Source organism: Haliaeetus albicilla, chromosome 2, assembly GCF_947461875.1.
Source record: "Haliaeetus albicilla chromosome 2, bHalAlb1.1, whole genome shotgun sequence".
NCBI lineage: Eukaryota > Metazoa > Chordata > Aves > Accipitriformes > Accipitridae > Haliaeetus > Haliaeetus albicilla.
This window is the reverse complement of record NC_091484.1, coordinates 10,877,869-10,904,224: the sequence shown is the minus strand read 5'-3', so window position 1 is coordinate 10,904,224 and position 26,356 is coordinate 10,877,869. Positions and strand designations below refer to the sequence as shown.

General features: G+C 37.9%; 1 protein-coding gene across 6 annotated transcripts in view; it reads right to left on the bottom strand.

The window, feature by feature from the left end:
- SULF2 (sulfatase 2) overlaps positions 1–26,099 on the bottom strand; it is a 165,930-nt gene extending 139,831 nt beyond the window's left edge. For 3 of the 6 annotated variants that reach the window (XM_069805915.1, XM_069805971.1, XM_069805977.1), the window contains exons 1-2: positions 25,875–26,094; positions 12,141–12,229 (exon numbers count right to left, since the gene is read on the bottom strand). The gene's annotated coding sequence lies outside the window, so the exon portion shown is untranslated. Of the gene's footprint in view, positions 1–12,140; positions 12,230–25,874 lie in introns of all 6 variants that reach the window. The other 3 variants (XM_069806006.1, XM_069805925.1, XM_069805942.1) reach the window with 3 other exon arrangements.
- Between the last annotated feature and the right edge of the window lie 257 nt (positions 26,100–26,356).

Genomic DNA, 26,356 nt, shown 5'->3' with positions numbered 1-26,356 from the left:
GTGTCCTACAGCTCAGCAAAACATCCCAAGCTTCCCCACTTCCCTTCCAAACCGACCTGTTTACATGGCCAACACAGAACTCAAGATTGCTGTCAACTGTTTCCATCTGCTCTTTGCAGAGCAGCTATACTGCAGTATAAGGCTGAGCACCCAGTAAGCTGTTTCTACCTGTTCTTGTTGCTGCCATGGGCAAAACAAAAAATAAGGAAGGATTTAATCTCCAAAGGAAATTTGCGGTAAAAACTTCAAGGAACAGACAGAGCAGAAAGGATGGGCTCTAGAACAGGTGTTTCTCAAGGCCTCAACCTGTAAGCACTAGATGTTCTACATGTCAGAAAAAGTTCAGGTTGTTGTAGACTATGCATTACTTAACAGATGCATGACACAGACAATATGAACTGTTATTATGAATGGGTGTGGATAACCGTTCCATCTTGCTTTGCTGGTTGTTGCATCAGTGTAACTTCATTTCCTGAAAAAAGATGTATACTTCATAGGTGAGCCCACCCAGTTGCCAGAGAACCCCCTTTGCATCAGAAAAGTGGTATTCGGATCTGCCCTTAGACAAGATCTTAATTATTATTATTATATTCAGAGTTATTTGCATAACAGCCATACAATAATAAAATTACACTGGTAGGAAAGTTTGCAACTAATGCCTGTACTGGTTCTAGTTTAATGCAGAAGAGGGGAGTCTCTGGGAAGCTGCCAGCAATAATGTCCTCCTGCACGTTAAGCAAATAGTTTGTTTCCTCCACAGGAGACAGATCAATACTCAAGAAACAAAAACAAAACGAAGAAAAGCTAAAAGCTTAGTCATGTAAATCAGGGTGGAGGAAAAATGAAAGAAAACTCCTCATTGGCATTCTACAACTTCTGCAGACCCCCATGGCCCATTAGCTAATTTCTATTAAAACACACAGCTCTAGAATAATAAATGCCAGTGGCACATTTCTAAAGGTTTGTGGCAACTGAAGTAAACATGTCCCTGTTCCCAGGACACCAAGAGACAGAAAATTAACCAGAGGTTAACTGGGTCATTAGCTAGACCACAATATAGGTCACTGCAGATTTAATTTAGTTTGTATTCAGCTAAAGAATCAAATACAGCAACCAGTTCTCACAGCAGGAAAACAAGTAACTTATCAGCATGTTAACGTATCTTGGATACCAAGGCACCAAGTCTGTCATTATGATTCATACCACTTTTAACTAATTTCACATTATTTTGATGAAACAAAGTACAGTATATACACACATGCATACCATTTCAATGGTTCTGGATGCAAGCATGCAAACACACACAAATACAGAATATTTAACATTATATACAGTTTGCCCCCCCCCCCCTTTTTTTTTTTTTAAACACTGGAAAATATTTAAGTGAGCTTTCCCTCCCAAAACAGGGCTGGCAAGGAAGTAATTAATACATGAGTTTAAACAATGTTATATGGGTTAAGAAAAAGCCCAAAACATTATGTTTTAATGAGAGTTTGATCAGGACCTAAATAACAGACATGTAAGTATTTTGCCTCAATACAGACTTTTATGAACAAAGTACCTCAATGGGTCTAACAGGAGGAGCCCAATAATCCAAACATTGCAAGAATTGGCAATATTAAACAGATTAAATATTTAGGACCAGTTTGTATCCAATAGTTTTGCATCATTTTAGGAAAGTCTGCACTAAAGAAGAGGGTTCAGAAAGATGGCATGAATTATCAAGAAAGCTGTTGCTACATCAGGTTTAATTAAGAGACTACCAGCTTGGTCTGTTAGGAGTACTAAAACTGCCTTAATTTCCATGGCTGCTGTAATGTATGTAGCTAGTCTCCTGTTCTTAACACTTTCTTCTCTTTTGTTGCTGTGTAAGAAAAAAAATGCCTGAAGTGGCTGCAGACAAGATGCACTAGTAATTACACCTAGAAAACAAACATAAGTAGCTGAATGTGGGAGTGTGCGAATAAAAATTTTAGGTGTAACATGTGGCACTAAAACTTTGAGGTAGATATGAACTGATTGTTTTCCTTCAAAGAGGCCATCTTAATCTGAAATATTACCTTTTCAATAAAAGTAACAAGCAGGTATAAAAATCCAGTGTCAACAAACTCCTACTCAGTCTAAAATCCAAAGTTAAAATGAAAAATAAGTCAAAGTTAAATCAGGGCTAGACTTGAGAATAAGTTTAGTGACACAGGTATGGTATTTTGATGCAGACCAGTATCTAGTGACATCAGCACCTGCAAATAATTTAAAGTACATCAGCAAATCACAAGATAAGTATTTCTTTACCAAGAATGACTTTGAGAATGAAACAATTCTGCTTGAATATTTTAGTTCCATCTAAATTGCATTTTTTAAAACTGCACATAATTAATCAAGCTCTGAATTACAGAATAAGAAAGCAACAGTTCCTTTTGTTCAAACAAGGCATTTTTGCACATAAACACAAGAACTTCTCTTGTTCAGGAAGTGTCAATTGAAAGGGGGGGAGGAGAAAATCCTCCATTACCTTTAATACTGAGGTTTCAAACACTTCCTGTTCAGCATCCAAAGGAATGATTTTTGCACACCCCAGCCAAGCATTGGAGCAAACCTATTTGGTGGTCCAGTCCTTCTATCTCTTTGTAGCTTTCTGAAGAGCCGTTTCCATTTACAGCAGCTACATTTTCTACTTTAGCTATTCTCCCAGCTCCCTTTCAGCTGAGTATCCCAGGTAGCATCTTTCCAACACCAACAAGATTCCCCCACACACACCTGGAAATCTCCCAGTGGCTCCCCATACATAAAAATCCCACACAAGCACATACCTCAGACATTTACCTTACACAAACATATTCATCTCTAATGTTACAAGTCCTTGAATTCAGACTATAGTCTTAGTGGCACGCAGGCATTGTAAGTCAGAATTTGAAGTCCTGGAACGAGATCAGCAGACAGCAGTGCTGTGCACTGAGAACAGTACAGACAGCAGGAAAGACCAAAAGCTTCAAACTGCTTTTTGTTCAAGACCTTTCACCCCAATCCCCCTTTAACTTCTTGCAAAGATTATTTTAAAACATCTTTAGTTTTACCTCCAAAAGTTATATTACTGTTTTGCAATAGCATGTGTTTAAGAGTCTTAAAATTGCCACTCCAGTAGTCTGATTGTAGCAACTACACCATTGGGCTCCACGATATCTTCTCTATTCCATATTTACTATACTAGCATTACCATTCTCAAGCATTTGCATTCTGGAATGATCAAGTGTCCACTTGATTCTTTGTATTTATTTTACACTGAATTCCTAAGTTATTGTTATCAAATTTCACTAAATTATCAGTCTGCAGAATACAAAGATCTGCCTGAAAATTAACAAGGCATCTCAACTAATTCTTACCACAATTAGCTGCAACAACTCAGAGAAGCAGCTTAACACCATGCAAAATTTGGCTGTTACTGCTTTTGAATTTGAACATATTTTCTTCCTATATAGTCCCTGCTGGCAGTAAGTAGGGCTTAGGTCACATAATAGCCAAAAAAAAAAAAAAAAAAGCCTACCTTGTAAACATTGAGAAGAAGGAGGAAATTGAAACAAAGTTAAACTGAATCATAATCAAGCTGAACCTAGATCCAGCTTACAAAAAGTCCAAGTAGCCACACATAACTTCACAATGAAACAAACTAATTTCTATTTCTCTCTAACTCATTGTCTCAGATGAGTAAACTAAACTAAAGATTAGAGTTAGAAAGGGTCTGGACAATTTCTTGGAAGTTTTGTAGACATTTAGCAGATTTTGGCATTTCTTTTCCTATATCTTTGCTCTTAACAAAAATCACATTAAATTCAGGGGGCATTATTACAGTTCAGTACACCATAACATGTTCTGCTGGAGCTTCCCAAAATCTGTACAATTTTTCCTCCTTCTACAGTTAGCATGGCTTACAATACATGTAGAGAAACTAAAGGTGCCCTTCGTGGTCTGAGTGCATGAGCTTTAACTAATGGCAGGTGGTTATTACAGGCAGAACTATGTTAAATCAAGCAAATGTGTACCCCACCTCCCTCCTTAAATATTATTTTCCCACCTGTGTCCCAGTATATAAGCTTTCAAAAGTATAAACAGACCAATTCAATTTTCATCTAAACCATTCATAGGAAAAACAAGTGTAGTGTGGTTTTGGTATTTTCCCTGTCTTAGAAATATTAAAATAGGCTAAGATGCATGTTTTCAGTGACAACACTTGAATCCTCAGATTAAAGATTAATAATGTATCACACATGGTGATGAATGCATGATTCATGAGACACACAAACAGCAAGTTCTATTTAAAGCTTTGTATGGCCATGAATAGAACACTAAGATGTATACACTGGAAGGCAAAATGCAAAATGTGCAATTTGCTAGAGAAAAAACCTGCCTGGATATGGATGCAAGATCATGTTTTGCACAACAAAATGTCTGCGCAGCTAATGTATTAACAAACCACTGCTCAAAAATATAAAGCTGTCAAGCAATAGCCCAGTATTAGACAGCAGCCATACTTAGTGTCAGAGAGGTTTGCATATAATTACAAATGTGGACTGCACTGCTGTTTTGTGATTTTCTTAAAGCTCCACCCGCTACAAACTAACCAAGATTTAAAAAAACTGATCTCATGAATCACTTAATTCTATCTTGCACAACTGCAGAAAAAGCTCAAAAATCTGTACCTAAGCAGCTCAAAGAACAAAAGCAAAATAACACTATCTGGTTTTGCACTTAAGTGTCATGGATTTCAAACAAAATGTGTTGCTTTACTTTTTTTTTTTTTTAAAGTAAGTTGATCTTAAGGTCTCAGAATAGGATGAGATGCAATAAACAAATAAATAAAACCAAAGCAAGAACTTCAAGACTTTTTTTCTTTTTAGTTATCTACAGTAAGATTTTTTTAAAGCTTATTATAAGCATGGAGCTTTCCCAGAATTCAGAGACATACAGCACCTGCATTAGGAGCTTGTAAACCTAATATTTTCCTTCTCCACTTTTTGCAGAGCTACAGGAATGTGGCTCAGGAATTCTCTTGCTGAAACTCACATCAAGATCCTAATTAAAAAAACAATTAAAAAAAATAAGATCAATAAATTCAGTGTTTAGCTAAACTAAGTTCCATAGTGCTATCCAATCTAGCTTCACGACCATATGAATACAAAATTTCTCCAGCACTGGGTGTCTAGAGCAGGTGATGTGAAACAAAATAGCATTTAGACATCATAAGTTCCACTAACCAAATCATCACGCTATACAATAAGGTTTCCACACCATACGCTTTAGTGTCATTGTTTGCAGTTTGGTTTTCCCCCTCCTCCAAAAGGTGATGTGGAATGTTCAATAATAATATAATTTAGTTGGCTATAAATTTTAGATATGTTTCTAAGCCATCTTTTCATAATACAGTAGTAAATCAACCTGTAAAGCCAAGTTTATAAAAAGGCTTTCTGGGAAATGAGTTTATTAACTGCTTCAGTTCTTTGCCTACTAAGAGTCAAAGAATCCTTACCATATTCCACCTTGAACAATATCATCTTCACAATATACCAAACACATTCATAGGTCATCAGATAAGCAATTTTAATTGCTGCTTCTTCTGAATACAAAGTTTACATGGAACTCAGAATATATAGTTTAAAATTAACAAGTCAGTCTTTTTTTTAAAAAAAAAAAAAAACCAACCCTAAGTCACAGAGAATCTTTAAGATTCTTCCTTCATCTGAAATTTTATCTTTCAAACTGCCATTTTTCTGACTAACAAAGAATTTCCTCTTTTTTTTCAGCTGCTATCTTTTTGTTTTTCTAAACAATCTTATTCTAATCACAGTTACTCAACTATCTTGAGGTTAGTTCCCTTCTCTTCCTATCACCTTACTGATCCATACTCAATGAAGGGTTCAGAACTATGAACTACCACCCAGAAGGCAGCTTCAGGAGTCTTTGTGAAAAGCACAATCCAAACACAAATGCTCAAAAATTTTTAACACAGTACAACAGGTTCAATTTAGTGAAAAGATACATTTATAGGCAAAGAAAATCCATCAAGGATTATTAATTGCAACGGTGTAGGCACAATACAACTTGTAGAACTTGCTGAGCCAGAGAGACTTCTCAATAGCATACCTCTCTACGTTTGTATTCTTCTTCACTCAAGTGCCTATTATCAGCTGCAAGCAGAGATAAAACAGTGGGCTTGACAGATCTTTGTGACTGCCTTTCTGTGAGAATGAGAATGCTGGATTAGACCAGAGTGTTATTTATCTTCAGTGTCCCCAGTACTATTTTTACTTTTGAGATTCCTAAACAGATATTTGCAAGTAGACCAGTAAAATACATGACAAGTTATTTTCCAATTTATGTTTAAACAAACAGGTACTCCATTGTTCAAATTACGTTATCACCACTTTCAGTATATGCATGATAGTATTGCTTATAAAACCATACCAAAATTCAAAGTCTTGAAACAGTTTTCTTGAAACATCATTGCCCTAGTTAGTAAGGCAGAAATGGCTAATGTTGCCCGCTGGCCCCAACTGCACAAGTATGAACACAGCATGCCACAACGGTCACTTTCCTAGCTACCTCTCTTCTTTTCCTATCATTTAAAGGGACCAACTACTTAGACATTGTCACACAACAAGTTATTCTAAAGAAGCAAAGGCAAATTAAGTTACTCAGGTAGAAGTCTACACTTTGACATATCAAAAGAATTCACAGTGAACTACATTGTACTGAAAGTGATTTTGATCTCAGCCTTATATTTTCCACAATTTATGTGCCAAGAATAGGATTACTGTAATCTAGTGATCAAATCCTAATTTAGAAATAAAATGACAAGTTCATATCTGCAGTAAACAGTTTCATCTTAGAACTCTGTTTAAGGCTCCTACCACAAAGAAGCTGACATCTTCAGAGGTTTCCACCTAAAATGCAATAACTTTTCTATCAGTGGTTTCTACACAACACAAGCTTACAAAGGAAAGAGGATAATATACAAGTAGTTCAACATTTTTTTCTTCAACAAGAGATAATATAATGGAACAAGTAAACTCAAGACTATTTCCTTCAGAACATGATACAAGACTAAATACACATTTAAGCAGGAGAAGTCTGACAGTTACTCTTCCTAAGGCTACTGTAAGAGCAGCAACAGAATCTGGGATCAAAAGTTCAGAGGAAGTTACTTCCTCAGCTGCTGGTCTTTCCCTCTGTGTCAGCCAAATACAGAAGGTGAATACAATAAACAACTTCTTGAACACTGTTTTGCAATGTCATGGGCTATTCTAGGTTATAACCTTTCTAGAAGTAGCCTGAGATCACTCAAAAGTAAATTAAGTCTAATTCATAGAGGACAATATTTTTGCCTTTTTTTTTTTTTTTCTCCTCCTCTCCCCACAGATGATTCTACTGAAAACATTTCTTCAGCTTGTCAGAATAGTGAAGTGCTGGATTACACAATACAATTTTCTGGGAAGCTGACATATGCTCAAGCATTTCATTACAATTGACTTGGACTTAACAAGCTTAGTTTTTGTTGTGCAAAATAAATCAAAACTAGACAGATCATTTTCTCCTAGCATATAAGGGATGAGGAGTAGGAGAAATCAAGAGTATAGAAACCGGCATATTGTGGTTCCGTGTTTTTAAATCCTGATCTGCAAATTGGTTTAGCTAATTCTAACTGAGACTATCTTATCAGCAAAAAAAATGAAAATAAAAGCGTGATCAACAGTCAAATGAACTCAGTCACCAAGACAAATCCACATAGTAGATTTTTAAAAAATTAACTTCTGGAATATATTTTAAAAGAGACCAGATGTTTGAAAGTCATTTAACTGTCTTTACCTATGAAGCTTTCAAATTTTATTTCAGGTTTGGGTTTTGTTGTTCCTTTTAATTCAAAAGCATAACTAGAAATTCACTTAATACTACACCACATAACTTCTGCATTCCTTGGGATTTGCGATGTATGTGCTAGACACCAGTGTCAACAAGATACTTAAAATTATATGGCTGACAAACACATGTCTATAAGGACAATCAGCACGCTGGAAAATTTGGACTGTGGTTTAGGTTACTTTTAAATCAACATCACTTTCCAATAGTTTGGAATTTTTCAGAGGTAGAAAAAGGAATCAGCTTCTTAGTTCACTAGACTGAACCCTGACTGGAACTTGCCTTTCTTTAAGATTTTAGTCACACTCTGTTTCTATTACACACTGCACATTAAGAATTAAAAGCATGGATCACTGTTCACAGAAGACAGACTAATGTTTTATTACCCATCATTGATTAGATCTAGAGGGGATTCCTGAAGAAACTGCCCAATCCATCTAGCTCTCCCAGGCATGCCCAGCTACGCTGAGCCATTCTGGCCCCTGGTTTTTACCTATTCTTTAAACCTCCAGAGGTTTCAAACCTCTTTCAAAAATCTATTCCGTATTTGCAAATAAGAAGCTCTTCTAACTATCTAGCCTTAATCTCTAGTGAAACTTAAGGCCATTATTTCTTGTCCTGTTTCCAATGAATGAGGAAAAGATTATTCCCTTGCTCTTTACAATATTTGATGCATCTGAAAATCCATGTCTAGCCTCAGTCCTGTCCTTCCTAGAGTAAACACCAGTTTTTAGTCTTTCCTCATAGGTTGCATTTTCCAGGGCATTTGAGCATTCTTGCTACTTAAACCACGTCATCATGTGTGCAGAATGGGTCCCTCACCACCAGAATAAAGGAAAAAAAGTTATTCTGCTATTCTTTTTTCAACCTTTGAGCAGCTATTGTCATCTCAAAGCTGCTAAAGAAATTAAACAGACTATCTCCATATTGGCAGCACAACTAATTTTTAACGCAACATTTATGAAATGGTTTTGCTTGCATCATTGATGACATCATCACTTGACTGCATTCACTTTTAAAAGTCACATTCTTCTATAAGTCAGTATTTCCAGTTTGATTTCACTGCTCCTTTAGAAAACAAAACCTATTCTGGAATGCTTTCAGTGCAAAATAACATATATGAAAAACATGATTTATTTAAGTGGAAATTCTTCAATAACTCATTTGAATATATATCTGTCATGCACAACAAAGTTTCCAGCTGCTGCCACTTACTGTGCTTTGGCTTATGCTGCAGAGCCATCTCAAAGCACACAAACAGGACACTTTTTAGATGAAAGTAAGCTGGAAGATGTACCTTAGAGGCCCATTTAAAACCTACTACAAATGTCAATTCAAATTCAGTTGAAAGGAGCAGACTAGAACTGGTATCAAGAAAAAGACCACAAAACACATAGCATGGATGTCAGGTGCTCAGCACCAACAATCATGCTCTACAGGGCTGCTTATATTGCATTATTTAGTAACGCAGAATAGCATCTAACTACACATTAGCTGATGAAGGATGAAGCAGCTTAGCATATGCTAATATGTAAATCAAGAGCTCAAATTTAGTGTTAATAATTTCTCTGCTTTTGCTACAAAGTTTCCTTGCCACATAGGCACAGTCTCCATTAAATTTCTTCACGCATGCAATTAAAGCAAGGGAGTAACCTAGTTAATCCACCACAGTAGTCACAGAAAGCATCAGAAGCCTTGGAATTTTCAGCTTCACCATCTTTTCTCTCTGGGTTCTCTAAATAACTTTAAACCTGTAATGCACACATACGCGTACACCCTGCCCCCCCTCCCAGAAATTAAAATTATGAATAGACTGAAAATCCTTTGTTTTCCCTTTCTACAGGCAATGCCTTAAGTTATTAAAAAACATTCTTTCTGCTTTGAGATGTCATTCACCAGAGTTGTTGCTTCAGCTTGGCTTCTGCTTGACTGCTCACTTACAGTTCTAAAAATTCCTGTAGCGTAAAGGCAGGGCCAACAGTTAACAACTGTAACACTGCATCATACACCAAAAAAAATTTGTTTTGTTTTGTTACAGTGGCAGAAAAGACCTATTTTATATTTAGTTTTCTGAAAACAAATTTAAAAATAAATCAGTTTCAAGTCAGTAGCCTCACAGTATTTTATTTTTTCAGAACACTACGGACATTATATTTTTATATGGTTAAAAAAAAAATAAAATTAGTCTGGTAGACCAGTAGGTTGGAGAGAAGAAAATAAGAAAGATACTAATTTGAAGGTGGCTTAATTCTGAAATTCCATTTGGACACCTAATTGGTCCAATTTGTAGAGCTCTCTGCTTCCAGTGAAATCAATACAACTTCACTGATATTTCAACTCCCCTCAAAAATTTAAACAGAGATATCTGATTGTATTTATTAAGTCTACAAGACCACTTTAACCTGCTATATAAAAGGCAATTCCAAGAGTGCTGAGAATCTGCAAAATCCAGACTACCTGTCTCCGCAGACCATAGCTCAGTTTAGAGATACCCAAACTAGCTCAAAGTAATTTAACTACAGTAGCACCAAGGTCTGCCAAGCAAGGTAAATGCAGAGCTCTGCTCAGGTCACTAACATAGGTACACTACTTCCAGTACTCAAGGAATCTCATTTGGAGCTAGCCTAGTTGTACTGCATTACGCACAGGAGCTATATCAGAGTATTTTTGTCCCTTCCCCAAGATACTCCAATGCATCTGTGGCAAATCAGGAAACAGGGTTTGAGACAGTAGATCTAACATGGGGATGCTGCATTAGATCTATGCTGGAGATTTTTCTATGCAAGGGAACTCCTCGTTTCTTGCCTTAGAGCAAAATAGGAATGGCAGGGGACTAGAAATAGCCAATCATCTGGCCTAGAGGTAATTATTTTAGAAGTATTTGAATAATAGAAAATCTAAGAATCAGACACCTGTCACTCTTAATTCAGTCAAGTTCTGCTGCTGGCTCTGAACCCACCCTAACTAATCCAAGTAAAATATCAATGACAGGAAGAGGAAGAAAAAGCCTCGCTGTTCAGCATGAGGCTTAAAACAGTCAGTGCTCAGAAATGACTGTGCTCAGAAATTACAGCACAGTAGAAATGAAGGCTGTAGGCAAGGAAAGCCTGCCCTAGAACTCCAGAAGTTTTGAGTCCCAATTCCTAATGGAATTCATATTGATACTTCATGGGCAGAGGTCATCTTGGCTGCAAATCAGATAGCTGGCTGTCCAAGTGTAAATATTACCCTCTGCTCATGGATGAAACTGAGGAAAATGGCATTATGCCATATTCTTGCAAAGAAATAAACTTCACCAAGCACAATCTGGAGGCAGTCACCTTCTTTGCCATTGGTAGTATTGGCTTCTCCTGTGGCAAAGGGTTTTTGGAAAGTGAACAATGCTAAACTACCTGATATTTGACTGAAAACAGAATCAAAGAACTTGCAAAGAAGGTGCTCATGCTTATCCTTCAGGTGCCTGTGTATTTAAGTTCTGTTTCATCCTATGTAAGTTAGAGCCTTTTATGTTGTAAGATTTGTACCCAGCTAAACTGGAATCTTTCTGGCAACAATTCTGCATCCATAAAAGCAGTGGACTGAAACTCACTAGAGCCTTTAAGCATATATTAAGTTTTCTTGTTCATTAAGGGGTTTAGGGTTTTCTGCATTGAAGAATTTATTTTATTAGCACTAAGAATCAGATAGTTTAGTCTCTAAAAGACTAGATCACACTGAAAGATGACTGATTTTAAGACAATCTCCAGAGCTGCACTCTTCCTGAGATGCATGATGTACTCATACATCCTCATTAACAATGCACATATTTTTAAATCAGTGTAACGGGTATGAGAATTTCAGAAGTTACCTAGAACTCAGTCCCTCAGAACCACAGCAGAAATGCAAGTTTTAATGCCTTGAGAAGAATCAGAAAGTTTTCCTACAGGTAAACTCATGAGGCAAAATGCTTTCAGTGATAGAGTATTGGATTTATAGCACTGCACTGCTTATCTTAACATCCAATCATAATTATTCAATGAATGCAAGAGCTTCAGACACTACCTCTTCAAAATTATTTTAAATAAGCCATCAAGTGATAGAAATGCAATAGTTGATTTTTTTTTCATTGTCATAAAGGCTTTTAATGAAGTCAGCCCCATATTCTTGCATCCCATCATTATTTTGCAGATATGTCTGCCATAACTCACATATTATAAATGCAACACATTTCATTATGAAGAATGGAAACATACCAAAGAAAGTGGGATTAAACACTTTCACTGCAGTGTCCTCCACACCATGCCTTTCTCAGTCTGGGAACATCTGCCAGGTAAGCAGTAACCTAACATAATAAGACAAAGAATATTCAGAAGACAGCATCATTTTCACGGTCCTTTAGCAAGTTACCTGAGACTTCTAAGGTCTGATCCAGTTGTCTTTCTTGTAGCATCTAAGAGCACCCTCTCAGAGCTATTCTGGAAGCACTCCCTTCCCCATTCCGCAAAGTCCTTGCTTTTGTACAGCAACTTTACTAATTCAGTGTTTTCAAAAGAGTCCGATTCTACAAGTTAAGTGACTGGCTGTTGCAGTAACTTCTAAGCAAAATTCAAGTACATAAACACAATCGTAATACAAAAGGAATAACATGCTGGAGGTGGTCAAACTCAGCAGAGTGACTAGCAACAGAACTGGAATTAGTCTGCGGTTTGTCACAGAATGGTTGAGGTTGGGAGGGACCTCTGGAAGTCACCTGGTCCAACCCCCCTGCTCAAGCAGCTGGTTTCCCAGGATTATGTCCGGGTAGCTTTTGAATATCTCCGAGGATGGAAACTCCACCACCTCTCTGGGCAGCCTGGTCCAGTGCTCAGTCGCACTCACAGTAAAGAAGTGTTTCCTTATGCTCAGACAGCACCTCCTGTGTTTCAGCCTGTGCCCATTGCCTTATCTGTCACCAAACACCACTGAGAAGAGCCTGGCTCTGTCTGCTTTATACACTCCCTTCAGGTATTTATCTAAATTGAAGAGATGCCCCCAGAGCTTTGTCTTCTGTAAGCTGAACAGTCCCAGCTCTCTCAGCCTTAAACAACTTTGTGGCCATTCAGTGGACTCTTTCCAGTTGGTCCATCTCTCACTTGTACTGGTGAGCACAGAAATGCATGCAATACTCCAGGTGCAGCCTTGCCAGTGTTGAGTAGAGGGGAAGGATTAGATCCTTTGACCTGCTGGCAACACTCCTCCTAATACAGCCCAAGACAACATTAGCTGCTTTTAGCGTAAGGGCACATTACTGGCTCAACTATTGCTCACTCCTTGCTTTGAGGAACACAACAATCCACAGCTTCTAGATTTCCTAAATGTAATCTGCTTTTCAAAGAATGTAGACAAAGACTGACACTAACGTCCAAGGACAATCAAAACATTTATGGTCTCCTTTAGTCAAGGATCAAAAGCACCCTAACCCTAAGAACCAGATCATCCAAGCCAGGGTATGGGTGTCTGAGGTTCCATTTCTGGAAAGTCTCATGCACATTTGTGCCTACACTGAATACAGTAGCATTCAGTATCCTAAATCCAGAGACAGTCGCAAAAGGAACAGAAACTCTACTCACACTTTAAAATTTTTAGTTTAGCTTCTCTGGCTTAAGAATCATCATGTGTTAAATGTAGCTTAGGAATGCTTATTGGGTTGCAATGAAGGCTGATCAACTAATGTTTGAATGGTTTCGGACAATGACAAATGTTAAATTATTTAGTAATATTAAATCTTAAATATTTATCTACCCCTTCTTTCTATTTATCTTGTCTAGTGCCAGTTGTTCCAGGTTTTCTAGGTTGTAAATTCATGAACAGTTAATCTCAGCAAGCATAACAGCATATTTCCTTATGTTGATGTTACATCACTCCCCATAAACTTAAAAAACGCACCTTATTGCTTCCTATGTTATATCCTGTTTTCAAACTGTTTTGTATGTTTTACCGACTGTGTATATTGCAATGACTTTCTGGAAGGGACAAAAATCTCTGTCAAGAAGTGTTGGGTTGTTTTTTTGTTTTGGTTTTTTTGGGAGGGGGTTGTTGATTGGGGTTTTTAAGGTTGTTTGGGATGGGGGGGCATTAATGAACTTTATATGTAAAAAGCCCCATAAATTCTGGAACTCTCCAACAATATTGTATTTATATGAAAAAATTCTGGCATGGCTAGTGAGCATACCTGAAAAGATTTGAAAAAATAAATACATACCATAACTTAAGAAGGATCACAGACACAAAGCAGAAACTGTCATTTTGTATCCTTTCATATAATCATTATACTTTCAATCTAGAGTTAGGACCAGGCATGGGGGGACAGGGAGAGGGAAAGCAAAAGCAAAAGCCAAAGAGGACACAGTATACAGCTGAAAGAAACAACTAACTCCAGCATGACTGTGGCAAAATGACAGAAAATCCCAGCTAGCCACTGAAGTAGATTTTTGTTGTATCAAATTAGATATCCCCTTTGCCTTTCCACAACTCACTCAGTAGTCCTGTCACTGGAAGATTGCTTAAGACTCCACATGCAGACAAAACTCTGGGTTTTAAGACCGGGCCCTATGAGGCAGGCATTAGGTTTCTAAGTATCAGTAGCTCCCAATAAGCATCTTAAACGCCTCAATTGCTGTCTCATGATTGCAGATGCAATGAATGCACATGTGGAAGACTAATGAAGGTAAATATATCAAAATTATAATGTTGGTACATAAGCCTTTACTCTGAGATCAAAGAGAGCAGCAAAATTCAGCACACAGATGATGAAAGAAACAATTCTAGCAAGAGGAAAAGTTATTGAGCATTAAAACCTTACTGGCTGGCAAGCTGATTTAATTTTATTATTGTCTGAATCAACAAAATATTCTTACCTTGCAATGCAATTGGTAGTAGAAAGTTTCCCACTTACAGATTTTCTGTATATACACACACAGAAAAAGTCAAGTAGAAGCAAGTACTACAAAGGGTTTATTTTTTATCCAAGACAGAAAATCTGTCTTTCAACAATTCTCTTCCCATGTTGTAGCAGATTCCCTCTACACACACACGTTTCTCTTTCCTTAATCATACCAGGGAAAATTAAAGGAAGAAAACTTAAAATCCTGCATAAAGATGAAAATTTATATATGCTGAAAGGTAGGAATGGTACTAGTACCTCTTTTGTAAGACGTCTTTACAATTAATATTTAAGACACTACAATGCTCCTGCTCACCAAATTACTGACAAATACCACTTTTAGGTTCTTACTACTCATGTCACTATGCTGCTTTTAGCTTCAGCTAGTTTTAAACTGACTTTTCTTGATGTTATTTGCAGCCTGAAAATAAGCAAGCCCTATAAAACCAAGAAGTTGAATCTAACCTCAGGTGGTTCTGTCATATCCACCTCTCCCACCATAGCTGCATTGTCTCCATTCTGTATCAGGAACATGCAATCAGAGATTCAGCCAAACAGAATCTACAGTATAAACATACTCATCCTGGTAGTGACACTCTAAGATTGAGAAATCAGGGCTAACTGAATTTGGTAAGAAACACAAACTTAAAATAAGTCTTTCATAGCTGAAGGAATTCCGTTAACACATAAAGCAGAAATACTTAAAATATATCAAAATACTCAAAAGAATACTTATTCAGAGAATTCTGTACAGAAATTTGATTAAGCAGGTAACTGATAAATGGAGAAAATCTTGGAACTGATTTCTTTTCAAACTTAACATTCACTGCTGCAACTCTGCTGAACACTACTGGAGGAATATAGGGTTCCAACAAGTAACTACACTTTCTAAATAACTATATGGGAAGAAGCATATATTTACACCTCAGCAATCCAATCAAGTACAACCTGATCACAGAAAGCTGGTTCAAAGAAGAAGGGATCACTGGAGTTCAGCCAGCCTACGCCTTTGCTCCATGGAAGAAAGGAGGTATATAGGCCTCTTCTCCCTCTCTGATGTCTGTCCAACCTGTTAAATTTCTCACAAGGTTACACAACTTCACTGGGTACTCTACTCCTATTCTTTGAAATGCAGTGTAGTAGAAGACCAAGTTCACCCCACAAATACAAACATATAGTGCATGTTCATACTGCAAGCTATGAAATATTGTAAGATTATTATAAGGACCCTGTGCTCAAGATCACTAGAAACAAGTCACACAGCACATTATCTTGTAAGAGGACAGGAGAGAAATCACAGGCTTTCTCAAAGTCTCAGGTCCTGAAGAAAGAAGGAATTCTGTTTGGCTTCTCATCTAATTCCAGGAGACTAATTCAGTCTTCCTTTATTGGGGTAATAATTATTTTAGACCATAGATCATTTTACTCATTTCCTCTAGATTCCTCCTAGGGACTTCCTGCGTTATGTTTTCAGGATAGATCCTTAAGAGGAAAAAGTGCTGATATTTGACAGATCCCAGCAATGTGGGAGGAAAACCAGATCCTCAATCGCTAGAAATATAGCCAAAGACTTAAATGAGGGAAGCAATTCATTTCAAGTTCAGCTTTTAAGCATTACTGGTGTAAAGGTGCTCTGCCTATCTCCTGGTATCAAAATATCATGGGGCATACATGATGCTTTCCTGCACAAAACTTGCCAAATTCAGGCTTTATTCCCATTCCTTCTTCTCCCTTTCCACAGTACAGCAAGTGTTTGTTTAAAAATCAAAGTCTTTACTTTTTTGAAGATCCTGCTGTGCTGAAGAACATTTTCTTGCTTAAAACACTTGTTTCTGAATCAGACTTACAAAGTTTGGTATCCAGTGGTACACCTCAGATGCATCCAAATAACCATGAACGTATCAGATTGTGCTTGTCTATTAGTTATCTTAGCATACCTCAAATTACATACCTTAATAGCTGGGAATCATATCCTAGAAAAATTAGCAAGAATCCACATTTGAAGAACCGAGGTAGCAGACAGTCTAGTCAATGGAATTGATTGGTCCAGTTTTGAAAAAAAAAAACCACAAAACAAAACAAAAAAAACCCCCACAACTAAATTCTGGTTTTGTGTTGTGTTTTGGTTTTACTTTTTCTTTTTTTTAATAGGTCTTTAATAATCCTATAGCATTGCTATTTGCAAATCTAGCTTCCAGAGAAAGGGAAGAAAGATATTGTTGCTAGCTAATCAAAAGTTAAATCTTTCAGCTATTTTTAAGTTTTTAAAATTTAACATAACTGTTATTGTAATTGCTTATAATATCTCCATTCTTGCAAAGATTGGCAAAAAGTTTTGAAGTATCTGAAAATTATTTTTGTCATTTTCAAAATGACAATAACTATCAAATCTGTCTGGTTCTTTTTAAACTGCAGCGATATTACAAGATAAAACCAGGACGAACTCACAATTTAGTTTTATTGTTTGATAGCACAGCAACTTCAGCCATAGTTTTAATGAGATAAACAGCAGTAGCTGAAGTATGGTACTCAGTCACACTTTAGAACGTTGGTGCAGAAGCTAGCAAATTTACTCATGAATTGCACTAGGTAATAAGCTACTGCAAATGCATTATATTGTTGAAGCTTTTATGTTCTGAAGCTGGCAATGTTAGTACTCTAACCTGACACTACAAATCCTTATACAGCTACAGACAGAAAGAGTAAGAGAGTCACAAGGATCATCTGAAACTAGATTAAGCCTTTCCCTAAAGCCACAGTAAATGCATTCATCAGTTAACATGCAAGTTTGTATTACATGTAGTCATCTGATGCAAAGGGACTTAATATGTGAGCCCCTACTTTAATCTCTTGCATAACAGCTGATTAAAAAAAAGTGAACTAAAGCTGTTAATAAGAAAAACATAAGACAGAATCAAAGTTATCCAGAAGATTATAGGAGGAATTAACTGAGGCTACAGCACTTTTCTACAGTACACTGCTGCAGTACTTGCTTAACAAAACCAGGACAAATCCCAGTTCAACAGCAGTGCCTGAAAGAAAGAAAGAGACATCAAGATATGCATTAGAGTATGTAAAATAGTCTTCAGCATTCTTTACGGATGTGAAAAGACTATGCTTAGAGGGGAACATTTTTGTCTTGCCAGAGGACAGATTTCCAAAGAATGATATTTACATTTTCCTACAACCTGTAATTTTCTCATTTATCACTTGTCAGGGCCCAAAGACCTTTCACTGCACACAGGATGTTTGCATATGTCTAATGATCCTTTCACCAAACAAATGTCACAGTCTGAATGAGGAAATTAGTTAATATCGCTGATATTGCTAATTTAACACCATCAATATCACACTGTGAACAGCTACAGAACCTACAGGGTCTTGTATCATAGCTAAGATCTATTGGTTGCAAGTCTGATCTCCAGCAGACAGCACCGAGAAGATAACCCATGCAAATATCACATGAGGAAATTCAATAAAATTTTTAAAGATTGCTTTGATTCTGTAGTTAGACTACCAGACAAGTATGACTAAAGACAGATCATTTGATAGAGATTGAGGCACTAATTTGAACTCACTTATCTACACTCCTACAGCTGCCTCCACTTTTATCAGTGTGCTAGGATTTGAAGCAGTAAGAAAAGAATCCAAGTGGATCACAAAACCATTGCATCATGGTATTTCTAGATGTACAAGATCCAAATATTTACCCAATGAATTAGATGGCAGAAAACACATTACAGTATTGTCTTCAGTTGCAACTATGCTTTTTCATCCTTCTGTATGCACAACTGAATTACATTTTGTAAAGTCATTTGCCTCCACACATTGTCTATGAAAAAAGCTTTCAAGAGCAGAACCATATAATTTTTCTCTAAGCCACTGAAGTCTTCTACATGCTTCCTCTGACAAAGAAAAGATGACGTAAAGGAGCCAGATTCTTTAGAAGGTCCTTCCCATGCTGCTGGTACTGGAACACAGGGGAAAATAAAACTTGATGAAGACTAAAAGGTAAATTATTTTAAACAGAATTAATAGCACTCAAACCCAATTGTGTGTGGAATGTACCCAAAAATAAGGGTGGGGGAAGAGAATTGCAAAGCAATTAATTTGCAACAGCAGGAGCTAGTAGGTTCAGGATGATCATTAGGCATCCATCAATAACAGGTACTTCCATTAGCCTGTTTAGTAACAGATACATATAGAGTATTTTCATTAAAAAAACAAGTTGATAATTCTAAACATTACAGTCAGTGACAAAGCTGGCTTTTTGTTCTTTCCCTACCCAAAGGCACAAGCTATATGTTGGTTGGAAGACCACAGGGATGGCAAAATTGGTGATGAATTTGACTCACTGTGTAGTAAAGTTAGGGGGAAAAAAAAAAGAAACAAACACCAAAGACAAAAAAAAAAAATCACAGAGAAATGCTCTGGAACCAAGGCATTACTAAGCAGTGACAACCATTCAGAACTTGCCTCATCAAACTTGTTTGAGCTCTTACCTGAACAAGTTGACTGAATATCTCAACAGTGCAGAGACAATTTTATTAGATTTCACCCTGGTTTGCTCACCTAAGTCGACTTGGTGTAGCTTTAATTTTTGTAATACATACAAACCACAGTGAAATCTCTTAAATTTAAATACATCAATATCACAAGAAACCAAGCTGAACAGCTTCTTCAGAACACCCCAAACTGAGGTCTGAGCTAAAGAAAGCAAACAGTCCATTAGGTAACCCATCCAGTTTTGTACTAGTCTTTTCTTATCATGCACCTTTCACTGAGAGAGACCTTTGTCTCCCCCAAAGTAACAAATCTCTAGAAACACCCATATTCCCAACAACTGACACTCAAAGTACATATCACATGCCTGCCACAGAGAGATTTGGAAGTCTACAGTATTAAAAGGATTTCAAATCCCAGCATAATGAAGGAATAATGCTCCTGACACAGCACAATCCAGAAACAGTCTGCACCTTAAGAAGCTCCCAATTTGCTTCATACATACATAAAATCCCAATTTTCGCAAATACTTGTGAGATTTCCTCAAGTGCCCAAGATAACTTATGCAAAAGAAACAAGTTGGAGCAAGAACAAAGCCCTAAATTTTCAAAGTATATCCATTTTTATGTTTTACTTTTTTATACCAACCAATATGCATTTTTTCCCCAATACAGTAATATTATTTCCTGGATCAAGTTCAGTAATGTAAACTAGATGTTACTAGGTTCATCAGAAGTGACTTTAGGATTAAAGAGATTTATTCCTCAGATTAAATAAAGAGGAAAGAAAGAAGGTACTATACAAAACCATTTATTGAAATGCCTATTTAAACACTACTAAGAGAAAAATAAAGATGACCATTCATACTCCTTACAGCAGTCCTCTACAAAGTCACTGGGGGTTGCAGGTATATGACTTATTAGAAGAGCACAAAGATTTTTCTTACAATTACTGGAAAAGACAGAAATGGACATTTAATACTACCTTGTTCACTACCCATAAACTTGAATTCAGATGTCAGGATCTCATCACTATATTTAAAAAGTGAAGATCCATACATTTCGTTATTACTTTTGGCGTGAGATACCTTCACACCCAAGTTGAAAATTAACACTATAATAACAACACAACATAAACTTGTTATTACTTTTCACTAAGACAAAAAGGGAGCAGTGGAAAAGAAAGAAAGGAAACTCAACGATAAAGCCTTGTGAAAATCGGCTGATGTTAAAATCCTTCATTTTTTAAGAGTCCTACCAAGTATTTGGTGTGGGAGAAGGATCAGAACTTCAGTTCTTAATGTGTGCACTAAGCTTTATGGTTTTGGTACTTCAACCTTCCTTAGAAGCAAGCTGCAATTTCCAAGACTGCATACTCTTACTCCTTTCACAGCCACAGAAGTAAAATGTGTTGGCTTCAGATCTTATATTAAAGCTATAAAAACAAACCAACAAAAACCCCACCCTAAAACACACTTATGTCTTTTTGACTTGTGTTCTTCCCCTCCAATGAATGGCAGTAACTCTGGGGTAACATGCAGGGATAACACTGCAAAGAAGGATGCATAAAGAACTTCATATTGTTGGCCCTTCAACCACAGAGAATACAGAATCCAGAAGAAAAATATTAAATCTATAAGCAGCTCTAAGATAATCTATATAACAGGTCAGTTGATCAGGACTTGCAGGTACTAAAAACCTACAAGAAGTTTTGCTTATTCAGTTTCCAGTTTGTAAATAACACCCGCTTCTGACACATTTCAGCACCTCTAAGATGCACAATCTTCCTTTCCCAAATAACATGAGAAAACACAAGTTCTTAAATACACTGAGTTCATCTATTAAACTGGGTAGTCATACTCAATGACTCTGTCACAGAGATGGTCAAAACTGTCAGATCACTGCAGAACCATTGTTTATAGTACTTCCTGCCTCAGGGATCAATAATTCCAGCCCTTCACAATGATTGCTGCCTGTATAAGATCTTCAAATAAGGCAGGCAATTCAATTGCTTTCTTTTTAGGAACTTGAAATAAGGTGCTGCCTACTTCTAAATGGGATGTGTTTCTGGAGCAATGAGACTTCATCCAATATTTATGTTATTTCTTGTGAGGTATTGATATTTACAGTTGTTTCCCCATCACCATAAAGGTATTGCTTTCATTTTAGAATACTATATGCAGATTAGAGACAACTCTGCAGCTTAATAGATACATTTTATTTTGACACTCTCTTCCAACAATCCATTAAATATGGTTAATTAGTACTAGTGGTTACACATAAAAACTTCTATTTCACCACAACCTTCTTAAACTCACTGAACTGTGAGCTGCTATCCTGATTTTACCATGGAAGGTGAACCAATGCTAGAAAATATAGACAGAAATACAAAATAACAAACTAAAATCTAGAATAAGCTCATTGCAGATATTAACTACATAAGAAACTTCTACAATATTCCAAGCCGGGAACACAATATCACTGCTATAACGTGACCAGGTTACAGATGTCAACATGCCACTGTATATATTTCTTCATTATCAAATCATCATTTAGTTACTTCAGTTCATTGTGCATAAGTTTAGATAGTAAAAACATTTGATGTAGGAACTCTATCTGTGTTATAAAGGTTCCAAGCGTAAAATAGGGTGTTGTAAAACTAAATAAAGTCCTACCTGTTTTATGAATCTCATTCTGCTTTAAAGACCATTTCACCTGAACAAAGTTTCCTAGATTCTGTTGTTGGATCTTTCACACTAGTTAATTTTGTTCAGTGTCATTCTGTTCTAAGCACCAAAACAAATTTCCTGCCACAGCCAAACTGCAGAAAGATGACATTATTTCAAACACTTTAAGTGGAAGTTTTGCTCACCAGGATTTGGAAAATAAGAACACAGATATACACCCCTGTATTTTTACATATGCATACATACACATATACACACACACAGAGATGAGTCTAGGTTAAACTGTTGAAATATTGCATTCACTTAATAAAAAATATAAATAAATAAAGAAGCCTTACCCACAATCGTGCTAATTCAGAAAATAGAAGTTTGCATTTAACTGTCGTACAGACCACGGTAGACACTAACATGCAAAGATCACATAAATCTGTGCATGAGTGATCCCTGGGCAGCCGCACAATACAAGCATACATTTCACATATTACGAGAACACTAGAACTCAAGTACAACTCCTTACAAGAGGGAAGATAAAAATTTCTGTTTACTGAGACATTCTTACTGCCTCAGAAGCAACACTCCTTTGGACGCTGCTTCTTGCTGAAGACCTTTACACTTGCAGCAACTGTATTTTTAGAAAGGCATAGTTATATCTAGTATTGAGACAAGTCTGGAGTAACATTTTTATGGAATTCAGAAATATTACACATCTTTTCTCCTCCTACAGAGATCAACTGCCAATTAGCTGAAATCCTCCCTTGTCAAACTTGCATTATCATTCCAGAATTTATTCCTATGTACCATTTGGGTGAGGGGTGGGATGGGATGTTGAGGACAGGCAGAGGAGAGGCAGTTAACCAGCAACAAACTATATTGAGAAATTCAGATGATTTCCAAAAGTTAAACAAAAATCCAAGTCTGTAAGAGACTAATATTAATGGGTATGGGGGGAAACAAAGCAAAACAAAAAAAAACCAAAATACACCCCACTCATTACAGCTTTTCAGGTTTCAGATTAAATCATGGCTTGTACTGGAATGAACCCAAGATATTCTCAAAAACATGAGCACACTGGAACATCCATTTTTATATTGGAATGTAGGCCTGTATCTCATTCTCCAAAATGTCTGCTCCAGCCTGAGAAATTAGCCCAGCATATTGATAAAAATGAGAATGTGTTCTGTCATGGATACTGCAAGGGACAATTTGAAAGGCAGGTCTTATCTGCTCTTCATGGAAATCGGCAAAGGAACGGAGCATTCTTCATAGAAGTATGATCAAAGGCATGGAGCATTCTTCATAGGTGTATAATCTTACCAACATCTTTAACCAAAATTCTCTGAAGGGTTTGTAGCAGTTCTTGATCTTACTTTTACTCTATTCTGAACTTCACAGTGAGGCTATATCTTCAGGTGGCCAAGAAAAGGATGTTGAGAGGAAAAAGGAGAAAAAAATATTGTGTCTCTCTGAGGGGGCACAACTATTTGGAAAATATTTTAATCATTCTGTGCTATCTACAAGACAGCAAGAAGTTAGAGCTGTCTGGAATTCAAATTAATTACTTCTAAAAACAATTTTGAAGGGAAGATAAAATATAAATTCACACCCTTCCCCAGTTGTAGAGTTCTTTGAGATATTAAATATTAAATCTAGCATCTCAAAACCATGCATCTGCATTACACAGCAAAAAGTACTTGATTTATTCCATCACCTTCTTTCTCATTCGCAACAGAGAAGGGTCTTATTCATATATCTAAATCACTTATATTCACAAATTTGATATCACCAAATCCATTGGAATTTCTTTTTTGTAGATAAGCAGCCATAATTCTTCTCACTTGGGATCCTCATAACAGAAATGCTTGGAAGGAAGTCACAACAGTGCAATACATAGACTTTCTTAAAACATACAGAGCCATAGCAAAGTATCATCTATTCCAACTTAACATTTTGTTTAAGGAAATAATATTAGCTACTCAGGTAGAAAAACTACAGACATTTTCCTAACCATTTAGGAAAAACAATGGAGGATCTAGTACTGAAAGACCAAAGTAATAAAGATGGTTTTATATGGCAAGGCCAAACACTTTCAGCCAGAAATTACCTGAAATAAGACTCCTTGCAAGGAATCTAAAGCAAAAAAAGCAAAACAACAACAAAAAAGTGTTACATAGCCAAAACACAAGCACAACAAAAAGGGGTTTTTGCAAATAACAAACTCCAGGAAAAAAATTAAGTCCATTAAATACTTTGAGAATAATACTATATTTTCTGAATGACATTAAAACAAACACATAAAAAACCTTCCACATTCAAACCACAAAACATCTATAGTAGGAAAACCCCACCATGCCAGGAACCTTGCCTTTAATTCCATGATTTGTGCTGAAGAGAGTCCAGAGTTCACTTGAACTCCCTAATACAGATTAAAAATAAAGCTGTCCTATTTATACTAATATTTTGAGTGTTTTCCTAAATCTCTTTCATATTCCATTTCCACACCCACCAAAACCAAGCAGAACAGTTGAGGTGAAATTGAGAAACACGGTAGGGGGATTAGTTTAGTTTTTGAGCGGCACACTTAAACTTCTAAGTTTCACTGCTGCAGGACATGTTATGAAATGCAAGGATCAATCAAATTCTATGAAGAAGATTGACTTGGAGGACTCTCATAATATGTTTAATCAAAACAACATCCTTACATGTGTCAGTTTTACTTCCACATAATGAGAAACTCAAGAGAAACACTGAACATTAGCGGGGACAAACTACAGCAGAATATCTTGATGTAAACTCATTAAAATTATATTTGGAGACAAAAGAAGGAAGGAGAATTGTTATGCATATAGCTAGCAGTAAAACAATTACTCCAGTTGCATCCTTTAGAGGACTCTTAATCACATTGTACCCTAGTGCTTAAGTTCTTAAAGCATGGCTCGCCATGCTTTACATCTCTCACACGCATTGAGCATAAAAGCTATTGCACTGCAGATTAACTTTGAAATGCAGCTGACACCTAACCAACTAAGGGGCTTTTCACAACTACTGTCTGGTGGCATAAGAAGACATTCACCGTTAATAGCAAAGACATTACTTATTGCCACAGTAAAAGTGAAGAAAAAACATCATATTTTCCTCAATAATTTCTGGTTTTAATCTATTGACCTTAGCATTGGTCACAGAAAAGCAAGAGCATATATACATTCATTCACGTTTGCAGGTTGGAGAAAGCAAGGGACATGACGCGGACACTGCACCTCTGCATGGTCTCACATCCCTACATAACGCTTTAAAGGAGAACAACAAAAAAAAAAAGCTAATTAGAGACCTACCTACAGCTCTACCACGTCTATGCCTGGAGCCCTGCAGCTTGCAGTGCTGTTGCACAGCCCAGCACAGGACTGGGGACCAGAAGTTTTTAGCACAGCGCATGTTATTTTCCAGCTCAGCCACTGCCTTCACTGCGTGACCTTGGGCAAGTCACTTCCCCCGCATCTGCGCTCCCTACCTGACAGTCTCCCCCTCCGCAGAGCACCGAGGATGAAAACCCGGTAATTATTCACCGCAAGTGACTCTGCGCCGGCGAAGCCGAAGCTGGAATAGAAGGGGGGGGTTGGGAGTGGGGGTTTCCTCACTTACAGGTGATAAAAATTTCCCTGACATTGATTCAGCCTCCCGCCTGGGGGAGGATCTCCCTCCACACCTTCCCTGTTTCCCTACTGTACGGGTTAAACCGGAGGAGAAGCCGGCAGCTCCGGCTCGCCCGCCTCAAGCGCACGCAGCAGCCGGGCTGGCCGAGCCCTCCGGGCCTCCCGCCCCCACAGCCAGAACCCTCCCGGCGGCCCCAGCCCGGCTGCGCACGGAGGCGGCGTTACTTACAGCACCCGCCAGGCGGAAAACTCACAGGTGGCCCCGAGCCGCCGGCGATCAGCGGCTGAGAGGCGACCTCCACCCCGGGAAGCCGGTCGCCTCAGCCCCCGCGCGGGAAGGGAGCAAACTGAGGCGGGGGCGCTGCGCTCCGCTCCCCGCCGCGGGGCCGCGCAGCTCTGGCCGCTGCTGTCGCCCTCCCTGCGCGGGGCCGGCTCCCTCCCGCCCTTCCTCCCGCCCGGCTCGCGCCGCCGGCCAATGCGGGCCGCGGCGAGGAGCCGGCTTTAACCATCTGTTGCGAGGCGCCTCCTCCAAGCGCTGCCGCCTCCCTTGCCGGGGGGCTCCCGCCCAAGCACCCCGCCGAGGAGGTGGGGAGCCAGGAGAAAGCTTTAGCCCCCCCCCGCAGGAACTCTTTGCCCTTCGCGCCCTCAGGGGCCGCCGCCGTTACCCGCCTCCCCTCCCCCACTCGCCTCAGGATCGCCGCCCCCTCAGGA